Raw genomic sequence first — 11378 nt, 5'->3', positions numbered from 1 at the left:
TGGGAGGCTTATCAAACAATACGACATATGAAGAAGGATGAAGATGGGATTCATGAAATCTAAATCAATTATCAAGATTAGATACGTAGTTGGGAAGTTACGAGTGGTTACAAAATCATTGTCTCTCTACTATTCACAGTCGTTGAATGAATTTGATCCAAAGTATAACACCCCAAATTCAGAAGGTCAAGAAAGGAAAGGAAAAAACCCTAATTCAACGAGTCAACTCGTCTAGTCCAAGGAAGAACTCGACGATTCGGAGCGAGTTCCGTGTCACGGATTAAGTGGCCGACTCGGCGAGTCGGGGGACTGACTCGGCGAGTCTGGTCTGGGTTGGGAAACCCTAATTTCGGGACTTGGTGCCCTATTTAAGCATCATATTCTTATTCCCTCAGCCTCATCTTCAGCCCCTAGACCCCAAACCCTCACCCACGAAAACCTAGTGCATCTTGTGAATGTTTGAGCCACCTTGGTGTGATTTGTGTGCCCTTGAAGAGGAAGAGGAAGAAGAAGGAGGTTGGAGGTTCAAGAAGGAGGAAGTAGATCCAGAAGACACACTCCATTTGCTGCATTTCTTGGTAATCAAGTCTTCATCTTGGCTTTTGGTTTATTAGATCTCCTTATAGTCCTTTTTTGGAAGGTTTTTGGTCCAAGAATGGTTGTCTTTGGGTTTTGGACGTCCCCCAAGCATGATCGTTTCAGATCTGTAAGTAATTGGGGTGGTTAAGGCATAAAGGTGCAAGCTTTATGCCATTAGGAAGTCTCGTGCAAGCTTAAAGAGATTATTATGGCCTTTTGGAGCCCTAAAGGCCATGCAAGGAAGTAAAGCCCAGAACTTTACGTGGTTATTGGATGTCTAGAGTCTAGATCTTGTTTTCCCTGCCTTGGTTTGGTGTAATAAGGGTTTTGGACCATGGAGTTATGTCTTAATGAGCTATAGTTTTGTCTAAACCCATTAAGAAGGACTTGGGATGGGTAAATCTGGAAACTTTACCCTTAATAAGTCATTTCCAGAGTGTTTATGAAGTTCGGAGATCAGATCCGAAGTGTAGGGGCTTAAACTGTTAAGATGGCCCAATCAAGCTGAGGGACTCGGCGAGTCCAAGGAAGGACTCGACGAGTCGAAGTGTATTGTCCCGTTTTTGTTCAAGCTAGAACTCGGCGAGTCTGCGAATTGACTCGATGAGTTGATTTGATGAACCGCGAGTCTGTTTAGCCAGGGAACTCGGCGAGGTAGGAGCTGACTCGGCGAGTGGCTTCAGGATTTCAGTGTTCTGAGTTTTTATACTCGACGAGTTGAATGAGCCACTCGGCGAGTTGAGTCAACTTGGGGTGTAACGCCCCGATTCCCGAGTATCAATTTATGGATATAAATTCTCATGATTTCAAGGTCTACTCGACGAGTTGGTGGTCTGACTCGCCGAGTAACAGCGGGTTGGTCCGCGAGTTTAAGTGACCTACTCGCCGAGTCCAAGAAGGGACTCGACGAGTAGGAGCTGGAAGGTAAAACCCTAATTTCCTGGGTTTGGCACCCTATTTAAAGAATCATAAGCCACCTTCAGCCTCTTTACAGTCCCTTGATAGCTTATCAAACCCTAATACGTGTGTGTGTGCCCCATTGTGTGTTTTTAAGCTTTGGAAGAGGATTCTTGGTGAGAAGAGCTTGGGAGAAACAAGTGGATTGAAGCAAGGAATTCGTGGGGATCAAGATTTACTTCAGTTGGCATCTTTTGGGAAGGTATTAAGTTGTTATCCCAACTCCATTTCATTCTAGATCTCTTTGGATGAAATTAGGGCTTCTTGGTTTGGTTATGAAGCTATTTTTTTGGTATGAGCTCAGATCTAAAGTTGTAACTTCAGATCTGAACTCTCTTTGATTTGTAAGTCCATAAAGCTATCAGCTTTGGCAAGTATGAACCCCTCCTTAAGTGTAAAACCACATTTCAAGCTTGGATTTGGCATTATGAGTCATTAGAGCCTTGCATGCACGTAAAGTTTGCAACTTTACGTGATAAGCATGCCTTGGGAAGTTGGATCTGCAGTATGGAGTCTTAGCATGGCTTAAAAAACATCTGTATGGATGAAGGACTGAAGGGACTCGGCGAGTCGCATAGTCGACTCGGCGAGTCATATGAAGATAGGCATTGAACTCGACGAGTTGGATGAACAACTCGGCGAGTCCGATGAAGATCGTCGTAGACTCGACGAGTTGGATGAACAACTCGGCGAGTCGGTTAAGGTTTCCCCAAATTGATGGATGCGTGTGAACCTGTCAGTCGCTAGAAGGAAAACTCGACGAGGGGCCTTAGGGCTTCGATCGCGGACCTTAGGAACTCGACGAGTCACTCCGAGGGCTCGGCGAGTGGACAAGTATATCGAGGAACTCGGCGAGTAGCCGAGGGTACTCGACGAGTAAGGGTCAACATGGACTGTTGACCTTGACTGTTGACCTTGACTGTTGACTTTGACTTTGACCAGGGGTTGACTTATGGGGTACCTTGAAAGGTTGAAGAACTTACGTGTATGGTTCTAATATGATAATAGGTGGTGGAGTTTGTGGTCGTGATATGAGGGTTGGAGTTTAGTTACCGGGCCGAGATCTGCAAGGTGAGTTATCCTCACTATATCAACAGGGTCTAAGGCACCAATGCCGGCCCTTTATGGTTTGTATTTGGATTATTGCATGATATGCTATGTTAGTGACCGGTTAGGTCGATATCCTGGTTATAGGATTGTTGATATGTTTATTGATCTGTTAGATCGGCGTCCTGGTAATTAGGACGGTATTATGTTTAGTGACCTGGTTAGGGTCGGTATCCTGGTATATAGGATGATGCCATGTTAGTGACCGGTTAGGTCGGTATCCTGGTTAGGATGTTGCTATACTATATGATCTGCTAGATTGGTTTGTATGTCTATGGACTGTTACGTGATTACCTGTTATATGTGCACATGGTTATTTGCTTGATATTTGGGTTGAGGCGGTCCTGCCTTGTGCTGAAGGCCAACATACCCTACGTGCGGTCCGGATAGACTGTAGGCCGTATGGCGGTCCAGTCATACCGAAGGCTCGGGATAGATCCATATGGACTGTAGGCCCGGTGCGGGCGGTCTAGTCATACTGTAGGCTCAGAGAGTGGATCGGGTGGACTAAAGGCCTGGTGCGGGCGGACCAGTCACACTGTATACTCGAGATGCATGGTTGTTCTGTATTTGTTGATATGATATGATTATGGTTATATGAGGTTGGTATTTTGGGGGTAACTCACTAAGCTTGCGGGCTTACAGTTTCAGTTTATTGTTTCAGGTTCAGCGGATGGCCGCGGGTAGGCAAAGGCGTGACCGTACACTTCCTCGATTTACGATTTTGATTTCTGGGAACTCTGATGTATAAATTATTTTGAAAACAAATTGTAATAATTGAATGGTTTCAAATGAATCCAAAAGTTTTAAATTGGCTCGGAATTTTAGGATGTTACAAATTGGTATCAGAGCCTTGGTTTGAGTGAATTGGAGGAACATTGGTGTGAATCCAGTCTCAAATCAAGGAAAGGTTTTCAAAATTATTTCTAAAATAGTTTTCAAAATAAATAAAGGAGGATGTAGAGTGTACGATTGGCCGGAGCCAGTAAGTAGACCCCAAAATACCATACTGTTATTTGATATTGTGATATGTTAGAACAGCATGCTAGTACTAGGCTAGGGATCTTCAGGAATTGCATGATAGAATTACCTGATTTCATGATGCCTGTTAGCCTAGGGTTTTCCTTATATGAGATTGACATCATTACTGTAGTTACTTGTGTATGCATCACAGTTGTATATAACTAAGATCTTATTGTTGGGTTTTGAGCATTCTAACACTTCCTAAGTGTACATGCAACCCTATTAAACCTTGGATCTATGTTTGTCTAGGATACATGCAAAATATTATTTTCCAAGGTTTGTAACCTATCTAGCATGGCATGGGGTACATTTAACCATAAAAGAACTAGATGAATTACATACCTTTTGTTGATTGTTGATTCCTTGGAGTTTGAGAGCCAAGCACCAATAATGTGAATGCCTCAAATGGAAATCACAAATCACCACAAACTTGGAAAATGTATGAGAGAGTATACTAACTCTTGATTTTGGCCACCACACTTACACACACACTTAGGGTTTTTTCATGCAACATAAGCTTGTTTATATAGTGTACATGGTTAGGGTGAAACCCTAATAACCCATGTCTTTTCCTCTTCCAAGGATCCATGGGTTAAAAGCTCCATGGATCATCCATGGACTTCCATATAAGCTTAGCCCATTAACAAATGAGCATTAGCCCACACCATATAAATATAATAGCCCATGATTTAATTAGTCTTCCTTTTAATCACTAAATTAATTCATAATTAATTCAAGATTAAAACTAATTAAGTAACATGACTTTATATTAATATATTATAACTTATAATATATTAATAAATCGTAAGTATACAACTCTCATAAAATTATCCATAACTAGTTTGGGTGAAGTGCAACCCAAATGGACCATGCCGGGTCGGGTCAAGTATATACCAAATAAGTTATGGACTTAGACATCTTATCCAACACTTATAGCCTGAGAATGTTATATCTGGCCTTATGTTCTGTTCTTATTGATTAGGGCTTAGGGTAGGATTGGATATTCGAAAGTCTATAGGGTCCAGCGTCATGTATGGCTAGCATACACTAGTGCTGCAGGGGTTGATGGAAGTTTCATGGATGGGTGGGTAGTGAGAGGCCGGGAGGCCAGTTACGAGATATTTAGCATTCCTCTAGGAGTGAGGATTGAGCGCTCGTCATGATTATGTATATTGATTAGGGCGTTGTGATGACACTTGAGACAAATATGGGTAGGTGTGGAAGGTAGTATGGGCCCGTACTACTGAAAGCACAGGACCCATACGCGTAGCAAGGAAATCACAACCCCTAGGGTTTGGTTGGGAGTAGGTTCCCTGTTATTGTATGGATTATCAGAGATCTCTCTGGTGTATTATCAGAATGGTGGTTACGAGACGTCTTGAGACCGAATCCGAGTCAGGATCGGGAGCTGGCAGCCGGGATAGGCCAGCATTGTCAGAGGACCGTGTTAGTGAGATCATCCCGGAGGAGGTGATCGGGGTAGTCAGGGAACAGTTGTCGGGGATGTTTGGGTCTATCAAGACCGTCATGGTTGAGTATTTCAACGAGCGCTATGCAGCCATTGCCGAGACGGTTGCCGCAGCAGCTATAGCAGCTGTAACGACGGCAGGGGGAGGAGCTGGTCGAGCTTTTCAGTACCGGGACTTGTTACTGGGGCATGTTCTGATGAGTCGAGGGCTGCAGTTATTTGGGATCGGGAAGATGATTTGTACTCGTTATATTTCCGCGGGTTGAGCGGGAGAGGTTAGCACGTGGTTTCTAGATTAGAGGCTCGGGGGTTTGCTCGAGGCCGAAATATGGGTCGCAGGAACTCCGGAAAGGAGTGATGATTATGTTCAGCTGGGGTCTTGCAGTTGGAAGTGGAATGGTTAATTGATGGATTGGACTGTCGTTTTATAGGGCAAGGATTGTGCCCTTTCAGTTTTCCGAGCTCGAAGGAGTGAGCAGGCTTGTGACCCCAGGATCATGTTGTATTCTTGCTCGGGGTCAGTTGGTTGAAGGGATTGGCGACATTATTTCAGCGTCGTTGAGCACAGGTGGGTCGATGTGGCATAAGTATTTTGTGATGTCCGGTTTGCCTTAGATCTCTTGTATCGGACGGTAAGGGTTTATTGTGCGATCTATTGCACTTTTGGAATTGTAGACTATGTCTTGTGAAGTGGTTCGAAGCCCAGGTTAGGGCAGAGATTGCTTCAGTTGTTGCAGTTCAACTGTGGACGTTTGAGCGGATAAGTGAGTTAGGGTGCGAACCCTGAATAGAATGATTCTTGAGCCCGAGAGCGGGAAACTTGTTTGGAGCACCTTCAGGGAAAAGGGGTATTAAGTGTGAAGTCTGCGGATAGGGTCCCACAGAAGGGTTATCCATCATCGTCAGGATTCAGTGGTTTCAGCAACCGTTGGTGATTTACGAATGAAAGCGCCAAGGGAAGTGGTTCGTTGCTGAGGCATTATTTGCAGCATTTATCTTTTGGTCTCCAGGACATGAGGGTGGGGCATTCAAGCATTAGTGACTGTCGGTTGCACTGGGATACATAAATTGTTCATCTGGTTATTAGAAGTGCGTGATCAATTGGGAAAGAGTTGGTTGTCATCGGATCGATTGTTGGAAAGTGAGAAGGGTTGGGAATTTCCCCAATATCCATGTGTTGTGAAGACTTAGTCGAATCTAAGTGGGGGAGAATCGTCCCAGGATACAGAAGCAGGAGCGGTGTTGAAAATGGGATAAGTCTCGCATCGTTGGCAAGAAGGAAGACAAACCAAGTGGCCGTTTGGTTGGAGGATTGTGTGAGTTGGGAGTTTGGTAAAACTCCCCAGCATGTGTATCACGTCTTCTCGGTGGTTGATAACAGAATTCGTGGAAATCAGGTTGGAGTTTTGATCATGGGTTGAGTTCAGTTCGAGTATTCGGTCGAGGGTGTGCTCGACTCTGAGGGTTTTTTTTGGATTGATAGATTGAGGGTTTTGTTAGCTTTATTACTAAGGGAAAGCAACCCCCAGATATTGACCTACCGGCAACTTCAAACTCTCACTCTCCTTCAGCCGATTTAGATACCGAATCGTTTCTCTTGGAGAGAGGCGCAGAAGCTCTCCCTCGTAATCGTCCCTAACCTCTGTCTCTAACCTATTCCTTTTCCTCTGTCCTTTAGCTTAGGGATTGGTTGTATTGTCTGGTACAACTTTTTTTGCGCCAAAGATCTTACCATTTCCGAACAAGTGTTGCGTACAAGTTCCGGCCAGGATGATCGGGAAAGATCAAACCAATTTGAACCGCTCACATCACAGCTAATCCACACCTTTTAAGAGCAGGAGACTCATACTAGCTCTTTGCTTTTGTCCCGCTTGGTTCAATTAATTGGATAACTCAAAAAGAAGCGGGCTTGATTGTTGTGGGCTGTTCGGGGGAGTTGTGCAAGAGGGAGCTGTTGTAGCAAGGAGTTCTTTCCCAAAGAAGGATAAAGGATATCCTCTCTTCTCGCTCTGTCTGCTTAATGCCTTCTATTGAATCGATTGGTGCCATTTCAAGTCCTTTCCTAAACCACTTCCCGTTCAGTTGCTGAAAGATAGAGAGAAGGCTTTCTAAATGAGATTGAGTTGCTCCTAGTCCGACAGTTCGCTCCGCACCTTAAGAGAAAGAGTTATGGCATACTACTCTATTATGATACCGGGGGAACATCACTACTTTGAGAGCCCGTACAATCAAAAAAATGGAAATTGAATTCAGTGATTGAGATAACGACAAGTTAAAGCTGAGAGGACGCACCCATTCCCGAAATCCACAAGGTCTTAAGGCATTGGTTTGCTAAATCGACATACAAGAAGATTGCATCAATCCCAGATCCATCCATTTGAGGGGGGTCAAATTCTGCGCTCTTATAATTGCTTAGATAGAAGGGTTCAAAAATCGTATACTTTTTCAATGCCCTCTATCGGCGATAGTTCGACGGACTACTTTTGCGATGTCTGACAACTCCTAAATCAATAGGGCCATAAAGACTAGTCCTACTTGCCCTAGAGATTAGTTAATAGCTCCAGGGCTCGGCATTACACTCAGCACGGGAGTGCGGGTTAGTTAGCGTATGTAGTGGACACGCGGGTCGGGGAAACAGACCACGGATTTCCAAGGGGGTGGACAATCGACATGAGGTCTAGGGTTAGGCTGGGGATATAGTCCACAGAGTAGATCAGGAGTTCGAAGCCCCAAGTGGGTGAGAACAGGATGCAGGGGAGAGAGCATCAAGAGGGGTAGTCCAGGGAGATGCTCAACAGTTTAGAGCGGTTCGGATAGACTGAAGGCCAGTGGGGTGTACCAGTCAGACCGAAGGCTTGGAGAACGGTCCAGACAGGCTGAAGGCCCAGAGAGGCGGTCCAGACATGCTTAAGGTTCTGAGAGTGGTCCAGATAGACTGAAGGCCTGGTAGGGCGGTCCAGTCAGGCTGAAGACTCTGTATATGTTTGTAGATCTATGTTCAGATATTGAGTAGGCTGCTATGTTATAGCAATCAATAGGTCTGTTTCAAGTGTTGAACATGCTGCTGGAGTAGGCTGAAGACTCCAATGTATTTTGGTTGAGAGGAAGTTGTTATTAGTGGACGGACGAAGTTCAAAGGATCTTGGTGATCTCATCAGTTCGGAGTGTCTCCGAGGTTTCATCTTCTTGGATCGGGTAATACCCCAGTTGGGGACTGAGAGTGGATCTGAATGGGTATTCGTCAGTTTTGGGAAGGTTTGGGATTAGAATATCCTGTCATTCAGGTTCTGAGAACTGGGTTAGATCTTTCTCATGATCGTCTATGGCATTTGGATAGGGTTGAGGCGGTCCTGCTTTATGCGGTAGGCCAAGATACCCGGTGTGGGCCGACTGTAAGTCGTAAGCACGGAGGCTCGAAGGGAGCGGTAGGGTTGAGGCGGTAGGTCAACAAGCCCTGATAATTTCAACTCAATAGTTGAATTGATTAGACATATTGGTATTCCAACCCGAAGGGGGTGATATGGTTTAGATATGGGTGCCGTACTGGTTGGCCGGTAGTGGTAGGAATGGTGATGATGGTTTGAGTTATTGTGGTGTTCCTTGGGTTGGTCCATCTGCGAAAGTGCCATAGCGTGTCTGAAGTAAGGAAAAGATGGGTCACTGAAGACCAGGTAGGATGTGTAGCTGACGTGGGTCATGTAGCCTTCATTATGTTGGCAGGGCGTGGAAGCAAGTCCAGCCAGTCGGATTCTCTTCGAGAGACGCGTGGGACTGTTGAGTGTATGTATCTTTTGGTTCAGTAATTGGTGAGGTTTCCTATGGTCGGGTAGTGGACAGACAAGTTGGGACCAAGGAGGTTTCGACTTCGCTTGAGAAACGTCATATGGCAGCAAGAAGAGTTGACATGGGTTTATGACTTGGGATTCATGTGCAGTACTAGTTTTGTATCGTTATGTTGCTCGTTGATGAGAGGAGCGTCGATTAGACCTTCGAAAGGCAGAGGGAAGTGGATATCTGCAGGGTCGGAGTGTTGGGCATCTGAGGTAACGACAGTAGTGTTGATCAGTCATCGGGAGCATTCCAGTTATGAGCTGAGGGCCGGAGAGGGCATACCAGACTCATGTTGTGGGCTTAGAGGCAATCCAGACCTATGCTGAGGACCACATAATGGTATTCCAGCCATAGGCTGTGGGCATAGAGATTGTGTTGGTTATGTCTGTTGTAGGAGCGCGTTCGGATTGGATGTATTGTTGAAGATTCGGGGGAGTTGCACTCAGTTGTGACGAATCTGAGGATGGTGGATGAGACGCAAGGATAGATCCTTGGATCTCAAGTTGTGAGTAGACCCGAGTTATGTTCACGGAGGTATTCCAATCTAGGGTATTCCATCCTGAGGATGACCGGACCCTATGATTGACTGGACTTGATATGTTTGGTATTCCAGCCCGAGGCTGATTGGGCCAGGCATGAGTGTTCGTGTTTCAGTGGATTGATTTTGTATGATGATGAGGGACAATTGTCCTGTCAGCACAAAGGGTTCGCCTCAGGAAGAGGGAAAGTTGGGTTTCCGATACGTTGGATCATCAGGATTTTGTCAGTTGGCAAAGTGGCTTGTAGGTTAGACCTTTCTAAAAGGTTCGGTTGGGTTCACGTTTCGCAGTTGCGAAAGTGTGTCATGGATCAGGAGGCGGTAGTATCGTTGGATGACACTCAGGTCGGTGAGCGCCTGGATTATGTGGAGAGGCCTGTGGCCATACTGGGAAGAAGGGTGAAGGTTCTGCGGAACAAGGAGGTACCCTTGGTAACGGTACAGTAGGAGCACCAAAGAGAGTCTGAGTGGACGTGGGAGCCGGAGGCAGAGATGCGGGAGCACTATCCGAGGTTGATCACCGCAGCAGACTTCGAGGACGAAGTCTAGTTTAAGTGGGGGAGAATTGTAACGCCCCGATTCCCGAGTATCAATTTATGGTTATAAATTCTCATGATTTCAAGGTCTACTCGACGAGTTGGTGGTCTGACTCGCCGAGTAGCAGCGGGTTGGTCCGCGAGTTTAAGTGACCTACTCGCCGAGTCCAAGAAGGGACTCGACGAGTAGGAGCTGGAAGGTAAAACCCTAATTTCCGGGGTTTGGCACCCTATTTAAAGAATCATAAGCCACCTTCAGCCTCTTTACAGTCCCTTGATAGCTTAGTAAACCCTAATACGTGTGTGTGTGTGTGTGTGCCCCATTGTGTGTTTTTAAGCTTTGGAAGAGGACTCTTGGTGAGAAGAGCTTGGGAGAAACAAGTGGATTGAAGCAAGGAATTCGTGGGGATCAAGATCTACTTCAGTTGGCATTTTTTGGGAAGGTATTAAGCTGTTATCCCAACTCCATTTCATTATAGATATCCTTGGATGAAATTAGGGCTTCTTGGTTTGGTTATGAAGCTATTTTTTTGGTATGAGCTCAGATCAAAAGTTGTAACTTCAGATCTGAACTCTCTTTGATTTGTAAGTCCATAAAGCTATCAGCTTTGGCAAGTATGAACCCCTCCTTAAGTGTAAAACCCCATTTCAAGCTTGGATTTTGCATTATGAATCATTAGAGCCTTGCATGCACGTAAAGTTTGCAACTTTACGTGATAAGCATGCCTTGGGAAGTTGGATCTGCAGTATGGAGTCTTAGCATGGCTTAAAAAGCATCTGTATGGATAAAGGACTGAAGGGACTCGGCGAGTCGCATAGTCGACTCGGCGAGTCATATGAAGATAGGCATTGAACTCGACGAGATGGATGAACAACTCGGCGAGTCCGATGAAGATCGTCGTAGACTCGACGAGTTGGATGAACAACTCGACGAGTCGGTTAAGGTTTCCCCAAATTGATGGATGCGTGTGAACCTGTCGAGTCGCTAGAATGAAAACTCGATGAGGGGCCTTAGGGCTTCGATCGCGGACCTTAGGAACTCGACGAGTCACTTCGAGGGCTCGGCGAGTGGACAAGTATATCGAGGAACTCGGCGAGTAGCCGAGGGTACTCGACGAGTAAGGGTCAACATGTACTGTTGACCTTGACTGTTGACTTTGACTTTGACCAGGGGTTGACTTATGGGGTACCTTGAAAGGTTGAAGAACTTACGTGTATGGTTCTAATATGATAATAGGTGGTGGAGTTTGTGGCCGTGATCTGAGAGTTGGAGTTTAGTTACCGGGCCGAGATCTGCAAGGTGAGTTATCCTCACTATATCAACAGGGTCTAAGGCACC

The sequence above is a fragment of the Lactuca virosa genome, chromosome 5 (assembly GCF_052849685.1).
Source record: "Lactuca virosa cultivar CGN04683 chromosome 5, Lactuca_virosa_CGN04683_v6, whole genome shotgun sequence".
NCBI classification, from domain to species: Eukaryota; Viridiplantae; Streptophyta; class Magnoliopsida; order Asterales; family Asteraceae; genus Lactuca; species Lactuca virosa.
The sequence above is the reverse complement of the archived record's forward strand: the minus strand, read 5'-3'. Positions refer to the sequence as shown.